The sequence below is a fragment of the Protopterus annectens genome, chromosome 12.part0, assembly GCF_019279795.1.
Source record: "Protopterus annectens isolate FY-2018-M chromosome 12.part0, PAN1.0, whole genome shotgun sequence".
NCBI classification, from domain to species: Eukaryota; Metazoa; Chordata; order Ceratodontiformes; family Protopteridae; genus Protopterus; species Protopterus annectens.
Window position 1 is genome coordinate 1,248,294,873 of NC_056746.1, and position 20,072 is coordinate 1,248,314,944.

General features: G+C 38.6%; 1 pseudogene; it reads left to right on the forward strand.

The window, feature by feature from the left end:
- The first annotated feature begins 8,206 nt into the window (after nucleotides 1-8,206).
- Nucleotides 8,207-9,750, forward strand: LOC122816277 (annotated as a pseudogene).
- The last annotated feature ends 10,322 nt before the right edge of the window (nucleotides 9,751-20,072 follow it).

Here is a 20,072-nt window from a genome sequence, read left to right on the forward strand (position 1 = left end):
CCATTTGTTCATTAAATCCTTGCAGTAGTCTAACTGTGTATTTATTATGCAAACATCATTCTAAAATGGCCTGCCCAATTAAATAATCTGATGCTTGTGCATCTTATCAATCTGTAGCTTCCCAGAAAAGGATCTCCTGTCTAAGCCAGAAGGAAAATTTTCTTCAGTGTAGATTATCCACAGTTCTAAATAGTTTGGATCCCTTTCCTTATGTTAATATGAAGCAGGTTTGAAGAAAATGAGGACTAGTATATCATTCAAAGAAAACACTGATAAAAATGATTGTTCATCATATTGACTGAAATGACTGTCATATATCCTATTTTTGCAAAGTATTCTGACAATACTTCTATCTTTTTTAGCCCTGTAGGCAAACCTACTAAGTTCCCTAAAATATTAGCTTCATTGGTATACCTTCATCCATCCCATTAACCTTTACATCAATCAGTTTAGAGAAATCAGGCATCTTACTATACTTACTTAAAGAGACCTTAAGCAGATGCATTCTACTTTTATTTAGCCTGATTTAACAACTAGAAATCGGCCTCCTCTAACCTGGTGTGAAGACCGGTAGAGATGGGTGAAGGATGTCAGCCTAGCCAGATAGAATTGTGCAGATAATTCTATCATTTGTAAATACTGTGAAATGTTGAACTTAAAACAATGTGGCAACATTGCCCTCTGCTGTAAAGAAAGCTAAGTTAAGCATTTCTTGTTGGTCCTTTGAAATTAAAATTACTTTATGTCTGTTCCTTTGAAGTTAGAATTTGGAGTGGATGAGTCTGGAGTATGAATCCAGCCTATTCTTTTAACTTAAGGAATAATTACTAGAATTTACATATGGAATGTCCTTTATTGCTCTAAGTGCAAACAAATGTAAATGCAGTTTCTGTCAGCCTGGGAACTCTGGGAAAGTGTAAAAGAGATGATGTAATGTTTATCAGAACTGCAATAGCAATTTAAACAGTGAGAACCAGAGATTATTAAGCATTTTTGTCTTGACATCCAACTCATAGCACTGCCTCTTGCTCACATGTAACTTATTTTAAAAGTGTGTTTTCTTGTAAATAGCTAGAAGCTATAAAGTTTAGACAAAGTGTTTTTCTGTGATGTCAGAACTGTACCACTAATTTATTTTAAGTATTTCTGTGTGATCTCTGAACTTTTGACTAGCACTGTAAAGTAGAAAGTATTGTCTTGTGGTTTTAATTATTAACTTGTCTAAGTGTCCTTCTGCTTTATGTAAGCCTCTGTTCTTCAACTGCTAATTGTTTCATTTAAATACTTTTACTGTTAAATATTGTTCATCTGTAAATTATTTATCATACGCCAGTTGTGGCTGAAATGGTTCAACAAACCAGATGACACACTGGGCTGTAAACAAATAAATAAACAGGATCATAGGAGTTTCAAGGCAAATGAGCCAAGAGGCCATTTCAGCCTAGACAAAACCCACCTTTTGGGCTTACCACCCCTCTGAAGGAGAGACAGGCCAGTAAAACCAGGGGTGAATTTTTGCAAACCTATTCAGTTGTCTAGCTCCATTTTAAAGGCAGCCATTATTTCACAATGCTTAATATGGTGATGCAGCTTATTCCAGAAAAGAGATATGCACTGGGTGACAAACTACCTTTCTATCTTGTGTTAGTTATTTGCTGGAGTAGTTTTATATCATGAAAAAATGGTTAAGGAATTACAGAAGAATGTCTTGTTGCCCAGCTTATTTCTCTGAAAAAATTGATTCTCGTGTGTGGCCCAGCCTTTAGATACTCAGAGCCCTTACCATCAAGTGACTATGACCTCACCACTCAGTTTGACTTCTTGAAGATTAGAGTCAGTAAAGTAAAACTGAACTTCTACTGCCTGATAAGAGAACTCTCTTGGACGAATACAAACATATATATGCATGTATATACATATATCTATTGCTCTCTCTTTCTGAAACAAGAATTCAGAGGCCTTTTGATCTAATTTCCATTTAATCATGTGTTTACTGACTGTTTTACATTTTATTATGTCCAAGAATACTGAATAGTGGTGAAGGGAGACGTCTCTTTCTCCTCACTGTTGTGCAGTATCAAACTTGGTATACTTAATGTAGTGGGATGTGAAGGGAGGAGGGGTGTGTGTCTATCTGGAAAAACAAATGGTTTCATATTTTTTTGTTTTCAGTGTAGCAGGTGTACAACGTTGCAAGCTAATGCAGTGTATCTTAATTGTTCACTGCAGTCTAGTATAACAATTTATATATCCACATACACATACACACACACACACACGTGCACACACACACACACACACACACACACACACACACACACACACACACACACACACACACACACACACACACACACACATCAAAAATATTACTTTCATGATAGCATAATGCAGTGTATTAAATATGCATCATTCTCAAATATGCTGCTAAGGGCCAAAATTGGTGGCTCTTACAAAAAGGTGAATTTGTTAAAGGAAGAACCTTTATTTTTAATTTCCCAGCAATGCTTATGCATTACAGTTAGGTGATCTGTAAAGAATACTTTCACATTAGAATATTCTTCATGGATCAAGATCAGACTACTGCAGGGAAAGGGCCAGTTATCCAATCCTAACTGTAATGCAATCACACATTGAAGGCTCGCAGTTATTGCCATACGTCATCATTTCTGCTGTTGTATAGAGTTCGCCATTCTGACAGTTGACGTATATGTCCATCAACCTATTATCATGAACCTGACAAAGAACACATGTATTCATTTAGGTAAGAAAGTCTGTTTGATGCTACCAAGGACCTTTCTGGCATAAAAATGAGTAAACTTTCACTGGAAATGTAATTTTCTTACTCTGTATAAATATAAAGTAACATTCAGAATTCTTTGTATTACCTCCACCAATATGAAAAAAGAAAACACACACCCACCAAACACACACACACAATACACTCACACACACATACATCCACACACACACACACACACACACACACACACACACACACACACACACACACACACACGCACGCACACACACAAGACAATAACAAAACCAAAAAGGCTTCATTAAGTAACTTGGGCAAGTTCATCTATGTTATATCTGGACTTCATCAGAAGTCTATGTGCAGTTAAGACTTAATAGCATCCCTTGTACTTTTGTATTCTATTCTCTGTACATTTTTAGTGTTTTTTTTAACACTATTATTTTCCATACTGCCTTGCAATTGTTACATTAAGTAACAATGTAATTGCCTTGTATGTAACAACATTGTTAGTTTATGCCCAGTGCTTGGGTGTTGGCAGAATGGTTAAGGTGTTTACCTCCTACACACAAGGTACACTGTTTGATTCTTTGCTTTTAGTTGCTTTCTGGTTATTATTTTGCCATGTAATATTCTACAGACTGATTTGCCTAGTATTTACATATAAACCTATGAAGAACAGTGCCTGGTGATACTGTCTTTACATCTCACACGTTATTATTTGGCCATTTTATCTCAGTTATCTGTTAGGGCTCCACAATGAATAAAAATTCATGATCATGTGCTACACTTCTTACTAACATAGATTATCCTTTGTAAAAAGCTTCCCTCTTAGCTCGCTCCCCTCTTGTTCCATTTTCTCATGCTGGCCTTCTTCCTCTTGTCTGTTCTTACCCCTTCATCAGTTCTGGACATGGATTTGTTATATGCAGAGTAGCTTATTTCTGAAGTTATGCTTAAGCAATAGACTGGCTGGGATTATTTCATCCTTAGGGAGAATGGATGTGCATTATACTCATATTACACCTACTGAGGTGCCTTAGGCTGCTTTTCTCCTCTGATTTTACTCTAGTTGCATCTTACTGGATATCATTGCAAAATCATCAAGTCAAACCCACCAGACTTCTCTGAACATTGAATCTAAGACATCAGTGCTTTTATGACAAAAGAAATGCTCAAATCCATATGAAGCATAGAGATTCTATGAAGCAATAAAGGGAACTTAAATCAAAACTGAAAGAAAGAGTGCAACACAGTCAAAAATTCAAACCATAGCCAATATAAAAGAATAATTAAAGCAAATGAATCAGAAGATGTGTAGACACAGAAATTTGAAATTACTAACACAGACCATTAATTTCATTTATTCATTTATTTATTCTGTCATAGAATGTTGGTCTATTACAGTATACAAAGACATACACTAGCACATCACTCAAACCAACAGGCATTTCTTAGGATCAGCATTTCACCTGCCTTTGAAATATCAGTAAACAGTGATATTCTGTGATGGATCTTAAGACATGCATATTTTAAACAATTTAAAGTCTGTCTGTGCACAGACTATAGTAACCCAAATACAAAACCTCATTTCATGATGTAGAAAATGGGATGTAAACTGAGTATGAAAAGTCAGTTTGCTCACCATCATGAAACAGTCAGTAATGTGTGCTGTAATCATCTTTAATGATGAATCTGTGCATGTAGCTAAGCTCATCTGACACTCTATGCAATGCATATCCCGATGCTTTATAAGGGCTGAAAGATAAAGTAATCCTGAGCATGCATGGAGGAGCTATTTTCTATAAGTATTATTAAATGGCTGAAAACATACCTCTCATCTAGTCCTGATTTTACAGTATGCCCGTAATTTTGTCTCCTATTTTTGCCCTGTCCCTCATAAAATGTTTGACTTTCTGATAAATTACTGAGGGCTGTATTCATCAGGAGTTTCATATTTCTTTTTATTAAACTGTATTTTGTTGGAAACCCTTTTGCTCTATTTACTTTTTGGATGGAATCGCAGTATTATTTAAAATGTATTCATGATTTTTGGCCTCTGGCCCACTGTTATTTTTTACTTTGCCAGAATACTTGAGAAGAATATTTTGAATTGTGCTAGCACCTTTTTCACTCGTTTCAGATGTGCAATATTTTTAGAACAAGTTTTCGGGTATCAGGGAGGCTGAGGACAGCTTCATAGGTAAGAACTAGGCTAGTTGCCTTTGAGGGCTATTTTAAGCCCAGCCAGTTTCACTTTCAATGGTTAGAAGCAAACCCTGTGCTTTGTGACTGTGAGGTAAACACCTTAACCGTTATACAAACTGCCATTTTATATCATCCATCAGAGCTGCCAACTAAAAATGACTATGTGCAGTTTTTCCGTGTTTGATTCCTGCATTCAGATTTCCCATTTCCTACCCATTTCCTTTATTTTTTCATGGTGGAAATACTGTTGCTACTTTAATGGTGACCATTCAGTACTCTGCCACATCTGATGAGCTGATGTTGGACATTAAACTACAAATGAATGACTTTCACAATTACAGTATTAGAAATTTATGCCAGATTCCAGTACTATGAATTAACTCTCTTGTCACATTATTTTTATTGAAATGCTTCTGTTGAACTTCAGACTGAAACATGTTCATTATTTGTGGCAGCTTCAATTATATCAATCTTGCTTTTAAAACATTTCTTGAAATCCAGTTTAACAAGCTATTATTTCAATAAATCTCTTACCGTGTTCAACCTCTTGAATGACAAATAGTGTTTTCATTTCCTTTAAGCTGTGACTGTTTTGCACTGCATGGGCAACTGTGAATTATTAGGTGAAGACATCGAAGGATGTGGTTAGTACATGCATTGCGAGTAACAGACCTGAGAAGTGTTTTTATGTTATGTGGACATGTATTTATTTCTGGAAAAAATGTGATTCAGACAAGGGTATCTTAATCAATATCTTACATAATTTCACCTCTATCTTAATGGGAGTCTGTAAACCAGCATATCTCAAGTGAAACCAAAACTTATACTGCTATGTAGAACAGAGTGTGGAATGCATACAAACTGACCAAGAAAGTAAAACCTTTAGCTGTCGCATGAGAGGGGGAATGAAGTAAATAAAGCTATGTTTTTTGCTATACATAAGGCTGGCTTAAAACATTGAATGGTAGTCACTGTAGATGGAAAATACCTAGTGATTTCTGAGTTCAGGAAAGTAGCCAAATATATTTTGACAATATTTTAAGCTGCCCTCAATAGTCCTGTGTGACCTTAAATAAGGGCAGTAATTTTTATCCTTTTTCTGCAAAAGAGCTTTCATTAAAACTTTCTTGTTGGCTTGAAATATTTTCTTCTTCTGCTGAGCTGATTAGCTTGTCTACATGTGTACATGGTGTGTAGTGTCATGGAGATTCAATGGTTGTGCTTCAGCGCAGTCTAAGGACGAGTAATCAGTATCCATTCCAGGCCAGTTCTGAATATTCTCTGCATCCCTTCTTCCAATTATGTATCTAAAATCCTCTAAAGTCCTGTTGTTCCTGGCAAGGAACTGCATCAGGGTGGGTTTTAGGATGTAGAGAGCAGACTAGCTTAGTGGTCTTGTGGGTGACCTGCTCACTTCCCAGCAGAGCACCCCCCAATCCATCTCTTCTGAACTCTGTTAGGTGCTACCCTCCAAGATGAAATATGTTTCACCTTGTCATTTTGTGTGACTACATTCAGAATTGAGGATTTACTAGCCTCGAGCTTTATAACCTGCAACACCTAGTGCTCCCACTAGGTGCAACCCACGTGGTCAACCAGAGACTCATCCCTACCCTAGATTGGTGAGTTGGCAATAGCTACTCACTCCCATGGTGAGTTGGCAATGGCTACTCATGCTTATCTTCCCCCACATCTCCTACAGGTGCCCAAATCACGTTTCAAATTCAGGTTGTCTGCAATGTAGTCAGTGCTTTTTTATCCCTCTGTGTCAATGAGCTAGGTTTAAATAGGTTATGTTTTGCAAATGGTACTAACAGCCAGGAAAGGTGTCATTGGAGAAAGCAATATGATTGCTGGCCTATCACAAGGCATGATTTACTCTTCATTGGAGAAAGCAATATGACTACTGGCCTATCACAAGGCATGATTTACTCTTCTTCTCCTGTATTGCACTAGAGAATGAGTTACTACAGAGTTTCCAAATATTCATTTAACAATGAATCAGTCTTTATGGAAAGGCAACAATATAACTTCTTACATTTTAATTTCTCTTCCCAGCATGAATGAAATGTCAAATGGTAAAACTGGGAGAACTACAGTTTGTCAGCTGATGCATTATTCAGTCTAGAAGTATCATATGTGTTTCAGTGTTCATTTTACCAACATGTAAATATGTCAGAGGTTGCATTGTCTCAGATGGTGTAAATGGAATTTATGAGGTTGTGTAATGCTGATTAAAGAGGAAAACTGATTTTCTATTTTCTAGTTTTCCATTTTCTCCATGTATGTGTGACTTTGGAGGGAGTCTGTACAGAGACTGGAGTTATGGGAATGGGTTGCAAGGATGTATAGCTCTCCTACAAAAACAATTACGTATGATATTTCTTTATTACTGTGGTAAAACTACTACAGAGAGTATAACTAACAATGCATTTGTGTGCACCATTAAATATATGTGTAACGATGAAACTGATTATACCATTTGGAAAGGAAGATAAATTATACTTTTTGGCCAGGGTGACTGTTGCTATATATATGCGATACAAACTGCAAAAAAAATGCATATGCACATTACTGTCTGTCTTCTTAATCAAAATGGGTAAGTTGTTACACTGGCAACATACAGACTATTTTTATAGCCAAAAACTTTTTCAAAGTATAATAAAATATATCAGAGGATAGAAGTAAAATGCTTCATTTAAAAAAAATCAAGTAAAGGCCTGTGCTATGAAATTTCCATCACAGAACCAAATGTCCAGACAAAGAAAATAAACACATGGTGGATTATAAATAGTTTTTGCATAGTAATATTGATGTAGAGCAAATATATCTCTATATCCTGCAGTGTTCAGAAATCTATAAAGTAATGCAGTTATTTTTATGAATGAAATGTTTATTTATTTATTAATATTTGTTTACCATGGTAGTGAACCAATAAATATTGAACATTTTTAGGCTCGACCCAGGTGAAATACAAAAAATTTCACAGCAAAAAAAAAAAAAGGAAGTATAAACAACAGAGTAGTTCAGATTAGTTTCATATATATATATATATATATATATATATATATATATATATATATATATATATATATATGGGAAGGGAAGAGAAAGGAAGAGAAGAGAAGGGAAGAGGAGAGAAGAGAAGAGAAAAGAAGGGAAGAGAACTGAAGAGAAGAGAAGGGAAGAGGATAGAAGGGAAGGGAAGAGGAGAGAATGGAAGGGAAGGGAAGAGAAGAGAAGAGAAGGGAAGAGAAGAGAAGAGAAGAGAAGAGAAGAAGGGGAAGAGAAGGGAAGAGAAGAGAAGAGAAGAGAAGAGAAGAGAAGAGAAGAGAGAGGAGAGAGAGAAGAAGAGAAGAGAAGAGAAGAGAAGAGAAGAGAAGAGAAGAGAAGAGAGAGGAGAGGAGAAGAGAAGAGAAGAGAAGAGAAGAGAAGAGAAGAGAAGAGAAGAGAAGAGAGAGGAGAGGAGAAGAGAAGAGAAGAGAAGAGAAGAGAGAAGAGAAGAGAAGAGAGAAGAGAAGAGAAGAGAAGAGAAGGGAAGAGAAGAGAAGAGAAGAGAGAAGGAAGAGAAGAGAAGAGAAGAGAAGAGAAGAGAAGGAAGAGAAGAGAAGAGGAGAAGAGAAGAGAAGGGAGAGAAGGGAAGAGGAGAGAAGGGAAGGGAAGAGAAGAGAAGGGAAGAGAAGCAAAGGGAAGAGAAGAAGGGAAGAGAAGAGAAAAGAAGGGAAGGGAAGAGAAGAGAAGAGAAGGGAAGAGAAGCGAAGGGAAGAGAAGCGAAGGGAAGAGAAGAGAGAAGAAGGGAAGGGAAAGGAAGGAAGAGAAGAGAAGAGAAGGGCAGGGAAGGGAAGAGAAGAGAAGGGAAGAGAACCAAGGGAAGAGAACCGAAGGGAAGGGGAGGGAAGAGAAGAGAAAAGAAGGGAAGAGAAGAGAAGAGAAGGGAAGAGAAGCGAAGGGAAGGGAAGAGAAGGGAAGAGAACCGAAGGGAAGGGAAGGGAAGAGAAGAGAAGAGAGAGGAGAGGAGAGAGAAGAGAAGAGAAGAGAAGAGAAGAGGAGAGAAGAGAAGAGAAGAGAGAAGAGAAGAGAAGAGAAGGGAAGAGAAGAGAAGAGAGAAGAGAAGAGAAGAGAAGAGAGAAGAGAAGAGAAGAGAAGAGAAGAGAAGAGAAGGGAAGAGAAGAGAAGTGAAGAGAAAGGAAGAGAAGAGAATAGAAGAGAAGAGAAGAGAAGAGAAGAGAAGGGAATGGAAGAGGAGACGAGAAGGGTAGGGAAGGGAAGAGGAGAGAAGGGAAGGGAAGAGAAGAGAAGGGAAGAGAAGCAAAGGGAAGAGAAGCGAAGGGAAGAGAAGAGAAAAGAAGGGAAGGGAAGAGAAGAGAAGAGAAGGGAAGAGAAGCGAAGGGAAGAGAAGCGAAGGGAAGAGAAGAGAGAAGAAGGGAAGGGAAAGGAAGGGAAGAGAAGAGAAGAGAAGGGCAGGGAAGGGAAGAGAAGAGAAGAGAAGGGAAGAGAAGAGAAGGGAAGAGAACCGAAGGGAAGGGGAGGGAAGAGAAGAGAAAAGAAGGGAAGAGAAGAGAAGAGAAGGGAAGAGAAGCGAAGGGAAGAGAAGGGAAGAGAACCGAAGGGAAGGGAAGGGAAGAGAAGAGAAGAGAAGGGAAGGGAAGAGAAGGGATGGGAAGCGAAGAAAAGAGAAAGGAAGGGAAGGGAAGAGGAGAGAAGAGAAGAAGTGGAAGGGACATAGCATTATTGTGTTAGGTGATATATCCTGTGTTGAAGTGGGAGCATTTAGCTTGGATTAAGAAATGCTTTCTGAATTACATTTTGAATTTGGAGAAAGTGTTGAATTCCTTTAGGCTGATGGGAAGAATGTGCCAAAGAATAGGTGTCTGAGAGGAGAATGTGTGTGTAGTGCTGTGGAGTTTGGTTCTAGTGGTAATGAGAGATGGCCTGCCTTGTGAGTAGTGCCTAATGTTGTGTGAGGAGTTTTTATCATGAAGTTTAGCTAAAGGAGATTATGTCTTGGGACTGAGACATTTGTAGAGTTGGAATCCTAACAGTTGTTAGATCTTTGCTTTATAGGTAGCCATTTGGCTTTTTTCTAGAGTGATACAATGATGCTCATGGAGGGGTGAGTCTGTAATGAATTGCCAACAAAACCAAACCACTTGTATTTGGTTCAGATGAAGTCTTGTTTACTTCAATAAACAAAACACTGATTGAAGAAGTTGACCATGTTAAGTTCCTGGCAGTAATTATTAACAATGAACTTCGTTTTGACAAACACATTGACTATGCCACCACGAAGACCCCAAGATAACCATGCTCTATTATTTCAAAAATAATTATCTGAATCAGCATGGGTAAATGCAAAAGAAAGTTGTTTTCCAAAAATCAATGCAAATAAACTGGAAGTGACATACAGTAAGATTATAAAAATCATTGCTAATGTGACTGTAAAACCCATCATTGCAAAGCCTTTCAATAAATAAAATGGCTAGAACTACAATACTATCTAACATTCATTCAACTAAAAATTGTAGACAAAATATTTTATAAAATATACTTATGCCCACTTAGGTCATAAACTCTAAACTTAAATGGAACCACATTTAACAGTCAGCAAGGACAGTCGAGACTGCATGCATGTTACAGAATTATTGAAGTCTTTCTCACCATGCATCAGGAATGAAACTAAACTGCACACTTTTTCTGAAAACCTAAAAAATCCTGTAGCTTCTAATTGGTTGTGCCCAAGTACCTAACATGCTGCATCTTTTTCAATATTTTTCTCCATATCAATTCTTGAATATTTTTCCTAAATCATGTTGCTCTTCTTTCGGCTTTTCCTGGTTAGGGGTCGCCACAGCGAACTCCTGTCTGCTAATGATTGGCAGTAGATTTTATACGGGTGCCAAGTTGCCAGCTTGATGCCCAACCTTCAGTGAAGGCACGCCCATTCTACGCATGTCTTTCGAACACCACTCGACCATGGGGAGGACATGCAGATTCCACACAGAAGGCACTCCAGCCAAGAATCGAATGGGAGAACCTCTTGCTGAAAGGCAACAACGCTACCATTGCACCACCGCAGCTTCCATACAATATATCCTGTTAGCTTTTACCCTCTTGTATCTGTAGCTCTTCAAATATTTTAACCTCTTACTAACTAGCCTCTGTCACAATTTCTGCATCACTCTCTTCATACTTATTAATTATTTCTTCCTACACTCCCCTTTTTTTTATAATTACCTCCCATATATCTTTTCAGGGACTCCTTATTCTTCCTCTACTTACCTTTGACTCTTGCTTTCTTTGCAATTGGACTAATATACTATTTGGTCTGCTACTTTCACCATATGAGTGCCTATGTCTAAAGTGATAACTTACTAAAGGTGTTTCAAAAAGTCATGGAAGTCAAGAAATGCCTTAATGTGTACCTTGAATTGAGGAAATGGTTAACTAGTTATCCCTGAAGCATGAGTAGGCAACTTTGATGTCAGGTGTGCATGTACTGCAATTATCCATGTGTTTAGGTTGGGAGGTTTCTTATATTAGGATTTAAACTATACTGGACTGCAGGGCCTATATTTGAGATTTTTTCATTGTCATTAATAGAGATGTTTAGGCAGAAAAGGGCAATTATGTCATCTTTATTAGGCATAAAGTGGGAAGATAAGCTAGGAGTCATCACTCAATACCTATAGGTTCATAGGTTCATAGGTTGATACTAGGCTATCTGCCCTAGGGCATTTACAAGCCTAGCCAGAGTGTGTTTGGCTTTCACCACCCTTTTAAATGAGTTTCCTATACTCTTTTAAGATTAGTTTACTGTGCCTCTGTCTAGCAGTGATGCAGAAGTGATCCCCAGGGTAAACCTACAATCTCCCATCCACTCGTCAAGATTTCTCTTGAAGAGAAGCAGTGAGGGGCTCTGTCTGACATGGACTGGGATTCTATTCCAGAGAGTTGGGAGCCTCTGGGTTATAAATCTGTCCCTCCAGCATGTTCTATTAATTTCTGTGCTGAGATTTAAGTCCCTCGGGTGTGTAGCTGTAAGGGATTTGGATTTTCTGAGGTGGAGCATGTCCATTAAATCTGGGTTTGACATGGCTTTATACGTCAGGCACAGGTCGCCTCTGAGTAGGCGGTATGCAACTGAGTATATCTGGAGTTTCTTTAACCGGGCAGCATAGGTCATCTGTTTGAGTCCATTGATCCTCTTGGTGAGGTACTTTTGTGGTTTTTCCAGTTGCTGCAGGTGTCAGGTAAGGTACATCCCAAATGGGGCATTGTATTCTATTATATTATTATATATATATATATATATATATATATATGGTTCCCATTCAGAAGCCTGAAACATCATAAGCCTGAAAATCAAAATCCTGAAACCAAAAGCCTGAAAATTCAGAATCCTGAAAACTCAAAATCCTGAAAGCCCAAAATCCTGAAAGACCAAAATCCTGAAACTCAAAATCCTGAAAACACAAATAATGCTAATATGTCACTGTAAAGACACTAATATCTACCAACTGACCCTGACCCTAACCCTAACCCTAAGGTCCGTCACTATCACACACTCACCTGACCCGCGCCCTAACCCTAACTCACTTAAACCGCCCTAACCCCAATATTTGTCACTATTGCATACATGCCTAACCTGCCCTAACCCTAACTCACTTAAACCGCACCTAACCCTAAAATAAAACCAACCGCACACTTACCTGACCCCAACGCATGACCTAACACCACAGGGCTAACAATAGCAAAGCCACAATGACATCAGTATGTCTATTTTGTGTTTTCAGGATTTTGGTCTTTCAGGATTTTGGGCTTTCAGGATTTTGAGTTTTCAGGATTCTGAATTTTCAGGCTTTTGGTTTCAGGATTTTGATTTTCAGGCTTATGATGTTTCAGGCTTCTGAATGGGAACCATATATATATATATATATATATATATATATATATATATATATATATATATATTCCATACTCTGGAATAGACTGCCCATACATATCAAGCAGAGCGCTTCTTTGGCCCTCTTCAAAAGGAACCTTGATGATTGGATGGGAGATAGGAAATTCACCCCGGGGATCATGTCAGTCACCCTGCTAGACAGGGACCTGGAGAAGTAAATATTGTGGGAAGAAATATCCAGGGAATTGTTATGGCTAGGCTTGCATAGGCCCTAGGGCCGATAGCCTAGTACCAACCTATGAACCTATGAACCTATGGGCCTGATGAGTGATGAGTAGAGGGGCACAATAACCTCTCTTGATCTAGATGTGAACCCTTTCGTGATAAGGTGGGCTATATAGAAGGTCTTTCTAACCACTTTGGCGACGTGATTGTCAAAGGAAAGATTGCTATCCACTTGGGTCCCCAAATCCCTAATTACTTTTTCTGTGCTTAATGGATTACCACCTATGTGGTAATTTGTGGGCACTTTGTTTTTCCCAAAGGGGATGACTATGCACTTTTTGGCATTTAGCTTTAGGCCATGGTTCTGGCACCAGTTATCCTTCTCTGTGAGACCCTTTTGGAGGATGTCTGTGTCAGTTGGTGAGTTGATTATGGCACCCAGTTTGCAGTCGTCTGCGAACGTGGTCAGCCATAGTCCTCCCATGTTAGCCTGTACCTCAGAGAAATATATACCGAACAAGAGAGGTCCCAGGACTGAGCCTTGTGGGACGCCACTAGTAACTGGTTTAGAGTCTGACATGGCTCCCGCAATTCTGACCATGTGGGTTCTATCCTTGAGCCAGTTTGCAACCCATCTTATGACATAGGGGTTGATATTTAAGCTGGAGAGCTTATTTATGATGCCCGAGTGGGGTATTGTGTCAAAGGCTTTTGCGAGGTCCAGGTAGGCTGTGTGGACTACCTTCCCTTCATCTATGGCCTTGGTGACTGTTTCAAAGAAGTCAACCAGGTTCTGGAGGCAGGATCTGCCCTTAGCAAAGCTAAATTGGGTAGGATCCAGCGTCTGCTGGTCCCCAATGTCTTTGTTTATGAGCTCCATGATGATCCACTCCAAAGGTTAAAATTAGAGTATAGGCTAATGAAGCAAATATGAAACTTGTTCTGTCTGCCTTAGGCAGCCACCAGATCCATGCAGGGAAAATGTAATAATGTTCCCTGTGATAAACACTATATATATATATATATATATATATATATATATATATATATATATATATATATATATATATATGCATGTCATCCTATCTTGATCTATACAGAACAAATACCTCATAAGCTACTATTAAGCATTTAGTACTAATTTGTAATTGTAATTTGTTACATCCTCAAATTCCTTGTCAGGGACTGCCATACTGGCATGACTGTTTTGTTCTCCACAACATACTTCAATTTCCTACAGTACTAGCCTAGTCAAAATAAGTCAGATGGGTTGTTCCTGAAATTACTTGTTTTGATAATGCTTTGCTTCCAACATTTAATTATTATTCCTAGCAAAGTAGCTAAACATAAGGTTTTATTATATATATTCAGAGATGTAGTTACTTATGTTTTTTCTGCACAGTCTTTTTTACATGCAGGTTCTGACACTGCTCATCCATTTGTGAAAAAAAGCTCATACATCCTAGATCTGGTAAGGTACCTTCAACGACTTCTAGTATTCTATATTTTTTTACCTTTCTGTATTTGCAATGCATGACATAGAAAAGTATGATTGGGTCTCTGATTATAACCAACTTATTATGTTTGCAATACGGATGTCAAGAAATTTATCTTGAGAGCAAAGCTTGAGTGGTAAGTCTTGACATTCATGTTGAGAATACATAATAAGGGTTATAATCAACAAGACGCGATCATAGTTTTTTGTAGTGCATGGAGCTTTATTTGCTGAATGTAGTCCCAGTTACAGAAAAGAAAATAAATGAAGAAAAAATGTAAGACTGTTATGTGCTTCATAAGCTTTCAAAGCCTTTGAAAGTCAGTAAAACACTTTGCACTGCTGGATAGACAGCAGACAGAAATGAAAGGCTTTAAAAACTGCTACCCCTTTTGCTTCTGTGCTGCACACCTTTTGTTTCTGTGGTAGAAGGAAGCACATAGCAGATTTTAAAGCTCTTTTGCTTTCTTCCACTGTTTCTGGACAGTTGTCATTATTCAATGTAATTGCCAAGATGAAATCTGTCCCAGGATTCAATAAAATCTGTGTAGGTTTCGCACGGGGCCTACACAAAGTGTTTCTTATGTACATGATGTTGCTCATCGTGTGGCATCATGCCATGCATATTAATGAGGCATGGTGTGCATAAGCAAGGTTTCACTGCTTGCACCACTGCTGGCTGGCCACGAATCCTCTAATATGAATGTGGATCATACCTTCCAACCTTTTAGTGCAAGAAATCTGGACAAACGTTAAAATAATGGGGGGAACAAAGGGCCAGAAATAGGGATAGATTTTAACTGTTGTTCTTATAAACTTAGAAAGTAGGTAGAATAACAGGGTTTGTGTTAGCATACATTTCCTGAAGGATATGAAGTACAAAACTCAAATGTAGGCCATTGTTTATTGACTTCAGTCTTTAGTGATTTTCCAGAAAACCACATATTTTACAAAGAACTGCCCAAAAATATGAGCAAACATCTGGACAGCTGAGAGGTATAATGCGGATAACATTTCCATGTAAGGTTGCTGGCTGTGAAAGCTAATTGTATGACAGCATAGCAGTTGTTTTTCTCTTTCTTGCATTTTCTTCATTAAAATTTGTTTGGGGCACTTTCATATTTTCTTTTTCCTCATTTCAACTATTTTTTTTTTTTTGGGCCAGGGTTTGTGAGATGCGCTGCTGAGCATGAGCATGTCTGGTCATGCTCATCTGGTTTGCCTGTAGGGAGGCAGTGCACAAAATGGATGAATGGGCCACACAGATTGCATACAGGACCTAGAAAGCCATAAACATGAACTAAATGGATTTAATTAATAATATTGGCCATCTAGCAAACACAGTAAGTGACACTGCACTGCAATTAACAGCGAGAACTTGACAATGAATACTAAGATGGGGCATGTCATGCAAGTAATCCTGTGGCAGCAGGTGTTAAGTGTAGGCTTGGAATGCAGATGGTCCCGGGTTATAGTACAGTGTGTGCAAACTTTATTTTCATCTTATGATATTATAGATTATAGCAATAAAGTGCAGCATACACAACTGTTTTCTCGACCTTCTTGTGGCAACATCTGTAAGTGTAGGACTACTGTACTCTTGGACCAGGGTTCGAATCCAGCATATTCCATGCATTTCTAATGTTGCTTCAGCTCACATTATAATCACTCTCACTTATAACACTTGACATAGTACAGCTGATATCAATATTTATATGTGTGAGGGCTGAGACACTAATATTGTGTCAGCTACTTATTTATTTATCTATGTATTATCCATTTATTATCAAAATTATTACTGTGGATATACCTCGTGCTATGTTTATGTAAGTATATTTCTGCTATCTGGACTGCCATGGCCGCCACTTTTCACTAATACTGTTACACAAGTGCCTATATATCAAATAACCTTCAAATTGCATTGCTTGTCACTGTTGCACATTGCTTACTTTCACGCAAACACATTGCTTGACAGTGCGCACCCTTGACTACCGTGTTTAATGGTAAGCAATGCATAGCTTTTTCAAATGTTGTAAAACCAAAAAAATGCACACTTTCAGTAAGCACAGTACATGCAATTGGCAGGAAAACATCAGGATACAAAATGTATTTAGTGCGAAATGCTCATTCTACATTAGGCTTGATCTATGGTAGTCATATCTGGTGTTTCTGGTGCGGGACTGTGCTTCCAAGTGCAAAGGTGGTGTGTTCAGGAGACCAAAGCCTTTACTGGACTTCTAGTTAAGGGACATGGTCCCTGCTTGCTGCAGCTGGACTATTCAGGCTCAGAATACAAGTCTGAAGCCTGGAATAGTATTGCCAGGGCTTTGACCAGTGCTATAGGTATCCCCCGCACTGGTGAACAATGCCAGTATTATTTTCATGACCTCTGGACGAGGAAGCATGATACCCTTGACCCCCGAATCAGGGAATTTAGTACAGGGGACACCCCACAGATTTGTAAGTATCATTTGCAGTGATTAATTGTAAGAGTTAAAAGTTGAATATAGTCAAGACTGGTATTCATAAAAGTATTTTCTTCCTTTCTGTTTTTCCACAGCTGCCACAGAGTGAGCATTGATTTGAGATGCTATGCTACACAATTGGCAAGGATGCAAGAATCATGTGGTATGTATGCATCAAAGCAATACTATTACTGTAGCATTAAAAGTTGAGGACGGTTTAGTTGGTGTTTAATACAGTTGTATAAAAATGACTGTGCATATCTCGCCTGTAAAAGAAAGTATGCATGCCTCAGTCTTTAGCACAAAGCAAAAGTTCCATATTCTTAAGTAACAGTGAGCATGCATTCCTAAACTGTAAATGGAAAGCATGCATGCAGTAGTCTGTCGGAAAAAAAAAATAACAGTACTGTATTAGAGATTAGTCAGCGGTTGTGTGTTCAAAAAACACTTTCCAAATATAAAATACTATTAGGTTTTCAATATAATTGCAATATAATTTCAGACCTCTATACCAGTGGCACAAATGGCCTGCTGTAAACTGTAATCACTATAACTGGAACACGCATATGTGCATTATATGCACATATTGAGGATTGCCAGCTGCAATCTGTACTATAGTGTGCTTCAGTTATGAGCTGGGTAGTCTTAAAAGTAATAAAGAAATGTGTTAGTAGTTTGTAATGTTAAAAGTAAAGGTAACAGAACAGAGTCAGATAATTGTATCAATGCTTTGTATGTCACATATGAAGTGATTAATGTTCTTTTTTTTCTCTCACCCCAGCTCTTATCCTCTCTTTTTTTTTTTATTTGTTGTTGTTTTCCTCCACACCATAGCAGAGTAGGCCTGTCTCACAGGATCACCCTGCCCCACTCCACTGTCTACAGCACCGTTGCCCAGCACATCTGGTTCACGACCCAGCTGCATGTGCTCTGCTGCTTTTGCACTACCTGGCCACTCAGGTAGTTCTGTCCTGGAGGATAGGCCTGTACATAACTCTCCATTTTGCACATGTGTCTTCTTGACACCCTTGATTCATTCCAGTTGGCTATACAACATGATTGTGTTGTGGTCACCACTCACTCTAGAGGTGACAGTCCAAATTCAGCTAATATCCTGCATATATGTTCATGTTTTACTGGTGAGAAACTATATAACTATGGTTATTTTCTACAGCCATCCTGCACATTTCTGCCCTCCTTTGACTTTGTTTTTCCCCCTGATTGTTCCGCATTTCACCATTTTCCTATCTTCTGCATACAGCATTATAAGTAAATGCATTTAAAAGTATTATATCCACTTGTAAAATAACTACTTATACCTATATTCAAACCCAGTAACATCTGCCTCCAACAACAATGCATTAACACATGCTGCCACAGAGTCAGTTAAGAGGCAGATGTATTTTATACAATTAATAGTAACTGTCACAGTTTAACAAAGATTTCCCTTTGCACTCCCCTTGCTTGCTCTCCATATCACCAATAAAGCATCATTGTGTGATACCCAGTAATGTTTTATGAAGCATTATTGTACAATACCCATTAAAGGATTACTGTATGATGGTGTACATCAAGCATCATCTCTAAGCAATGTTAACACAAAAGTACTTCAATGTATTAGCTACAGCTGTATTCAGAACCAGTACCATCTGGCCCCAAAAAGGAATGTATCACTGCATTAAGTGAATTAATATCTGGAGCCAGTCAGTTAAGTAGTAGGTGTATGCAGTAGCAGTTAAGTCTGCCATTTGCTATTCAGTCTCTAAAATATACCTGCTATGCAACTGAGTCTGTAGCACCATCTGTTAATGCATTGATCCATTCATTTTTGGGATTAGATTAGGTTCGAATCCAGGTGTATGTAGCAGTTTCAAATACTTTTACATGTGAATCCAAATTATAACGTGTGATAGTTGGTATGGAATCTCTAAAATATAGATGCTAATTAACTGATTCTGAGGCAGCACATGTTCATGCAGTCAATGTTGTAATACATACAATTTTGGGATAGATGGTACTGGTTTCCAATACAGCTTTATATAATGCTTATAATGCTTTTTACCATAGCCACACATTAGTGCATTATGTGCACCATCTCACAATTATGCTTTAAAGAAAAGAAATGGGAAAATGGGAAAGTGGTGAAATGGGGAGCAAGCAGGGAGAAGAACAAAGTGAAAGGATGGCAGGAATGTGCAGGAGGGATTTAGGAAAGAACTATAGTTATCCATTTCTTCACCAGTAAAAAATGTTGAGATGTGCAGAATATTAGCTGAATTTGCAGTCTCAACCCCAGAGAGAGGGGTGACCACAACACAATCATGTTGTATAGCCAATTGGACCAAATCAAGTGTGTCAAGATGACACGTGAGAAATGGAGAGCCGTGTATGGGATGACAGTATTTTTTGGGGGGGACAGGTGCCCTTTTTTTTGAGATAGAGAGGAATGTTGGTGAAGGGACATAGGTATGTTTGGGTCAGGTAGGTTGGGTAGGTGAGGAAGTAATTTCAGACCGTACATACAAGATAAAACACAGGCACTGTGAAAGACACAAATGGTGGGTGAACACTATGGTTGGTGAGAAGGTGGGGACATCACAAGCCCATGGACGTCAAGCTGGCTGACAGTGAGAATCGAGTCATCACCCACTGGACTGTAATCACTGTCACCTCACTGTACCAATGTCTGATGTCTGCGTCTTCTCATCTTACTCAGTCCAATGATGGAGAGCAGTGTCTTCATCCAGTGTAGGCATGCCACAACAGTGTGACACACAATCCTATGCACCATTCCTGGTAGCTCAACATGAGTGATAAAATCAACACCTCTGCGACTGCTCTCAGAGGAAACCACTGGCCTATCCTGCAGGGCAGGATTACCTGAAGGGCCAGGTAGTGGAGGGGCAGTAGAGGGGGTGCTACCAGGTTGCATCCTAAATGTGCTGGGCCTTGGTGCCATAACCGGTAGAGTGGGAGCAGCTGGATCCTGTGGGGCAAGCCTACCCCACTGTGCTGTAG